We start from the raw sequence: 2,317 nt of genomic DNA, 5'->3' as shown, positions 1-2,317 counted from the left end.
CCCCCCCCCCCCCCACAAACATTAGCTGTGAGACCCTGTCTGCTCTTTTCCACAGGACATGGTTGGACTCATTATGTCACCATGTGTAACGGGGTGTTTGTGTGCAGAGTGTGCATACACTACTGTGCATTCCTGCAGAGCCTGATATATAATTAAAGGATGAATGGAATGGAATTCATCTATTCACTGCCCCTTTTTGAAGAACTGCATTGAATTAAGCTAATGGTCCTTTTTCATCTTTTTCTTCCTTTTTTTATCACTTATTAGTTGTGGGTTTATGGACCTTTCCATCCATGTATTTGTGTATTCATTGTTCTTTCCAGTAACTGATTCTCCTGCACATCTCTCCTTCTCTTCGTTTACCTCTGAGTGAAACCAACCCCCCGACGTCCTGTCCCCCTTATCGTCAACTTGTCCTTTCTCTCCCTGTAAACAGCTGGGAGATAATTTGATCAAATATTTGCCATTTAGCTTCCCAGGCTGTCCCGCCCTTGCCAATCACAGCGCTGCGGTTTTCTTTTCAGTTTTGACATACACTATACCCAACCCTGTTTCCTTTACCTCTCTCTACTCTCTCTCAGCTTTCCCAAATCTGAGGCATTGTCTCATATCTTTCTATTTAACAAATATGGTGGTAACTTCTGCATTCATTCAGATCTTCAGGTTTCTTTTCAGTCAACGCTGGAATACTTTATGCTGAGAGGCTTCTGTGCGTCTTCAGCTATCCACGCGCGATGTTTTATGTACAAAGAAGCTTTTTTTACACACCGCTTCATGAAGAATGTATTCTCCCCATCACTCTGATTTGGTTAAATTAAGAGTTCAGCTCTGGTTGCTTTCCTTTCACAGTGTTTTCATTTGTGCTTATTGTGTGTGGCCGTGTTTACATGCGAGCTGCGAGTTAGAGGCAAATCTGATACATTTTTACTGTCACCCCCTGAATACCTCAGAGTACTTGGAGTATAAATTAAAATAATTGGTGTCAAGCTCATATAAGTTAGATGAAATAAAAGTTGTTTGGGGAAGAAAGTAAAACATTCCTTTATTTGTTAGTTTTCATTTGCATGCAAGCATAGACCAGACCCGAGAGATGTCTGCAGTGTGCTGGAGCTGAAGGTTATAGATGTGTGCTAGCAGCATGGGAAGGAGTCAGGTTTCTTGTTGAGCTTTGGTGGCATTAATTAGTTAGCATTATATAACATATTGTATGCATTCAACAAAGTCCCCCATACTGTCATAGATGCACATTATGTTATTTGCATGCAGAGGGAAACTATTTTAAGACACAAAGGGGTAATTGAGGCGTTTCCTCATCTTAGTTCTGTCACGTTGTGTTCATTTGTTCCTTTGATGGACAGAGAATGGTCAAGGGAGAAAGACGGGAGGGCAGAGGAGGGACCGGCAGAGACCGTGGGAGGATAGATAGGGGGATGAGGGAGAGAATAAGTAGGCCGTCAGAAAGAAAGGGAACTCAAGAAATAAGATTATTGTCCAAAAAAAATGCACCACATCCCTCGGAGGCACGGCACTCGGAAGAAAGAAAGTTTGATAGAAAAAAAATCTGCGACAATAAAAAAGAGGGAGTGTGTTGTTGAGTGATGTGAAGAGAAATGAGGAAAAAGAGCAAACAACCTTGAAGGAAGATTTTGTCTTTCCTTCATTCTTTAACACACACACACAAACACACACAAACACACACACACACACACACACACACACACACTTAAACAATCAAGCAGTTTAGATCCTCAGAGGATGCAATGTAAATGAGCATGGACTCAAATGAGCCTGGCGTCTTTTGAAGTGTCTTTCTCTCTCACACACAACACACACACACACACACACACACACACACACACAAATGAGTCAGCTATCTTTGAACTGTTAGCTCTGTGACTAATAGCATTGCACCGGGGCCTTTTTGTCTGGAGATTACCGCAAGGCACACACACACGCACTCATCAATGTGCCGACGTGCAATACAGTAGCGTGCGCGCGCACACACACATTTGCAAACATAACACCGTACAGCATGTATGCACAGATGTGGGGGTAATTTGGTGCACACTGTGCTCTGTTTAAAGTGCAAATTAGCGCATACACACAAACAGATTAGCAGTACAGTAATTAGCATGTTAGCTTCAGCGATGCTTATTTGAACCTGAATGAAGCTAAGATAAACACACAAGAGGTAGGTATGCACTTAGCTTTGTTATTAGCGGTTTCTGTTTGTATTCTTCCAGGAAACATTAGCTGAAGCACTGAAGCAGACTAAATAGGCTAATTGTGTGGAGATTCCTGCAACTGTCGCTCCCCC

At 42.4% G+C, this 2,317-nt stretch overlaps 1 protein-coding gene across 1 annotated transcript in view; it reads left to right on the top strand.

The window, feature by feature from the left end:
• The window catches only part of pcxb (pyruvate carboxylase b), a 280,578-nt gene that overhangs the window by 266,087 nt on the left and 12,174 nt on the right, over positions 1 to 2,317 (top strand). The window lies entirely within an intron of this gene.

Source organism: Etheostoma spectabile, unplaced genomic scaffold (genome assembly GCF_008692095.1).
Source record: "Etheostoma spectabile isolate EspeVRDwgs_2016 unplaced genomic scaffold, UIUC_Espe_1.0 scaffold394, whole genome shotgun sequence".
In the NCBI taxonomy this organism is placed as follows: domain Eukaryota; kingdom Metazoa; phylum Chordata; class Actinopteri; order Perciformes; family Percidae; genus Etheostoma; species Etheostoma spectabile.
This window is presented reverse-complemented; position numbering and strand designations above follow the sequence as displayed.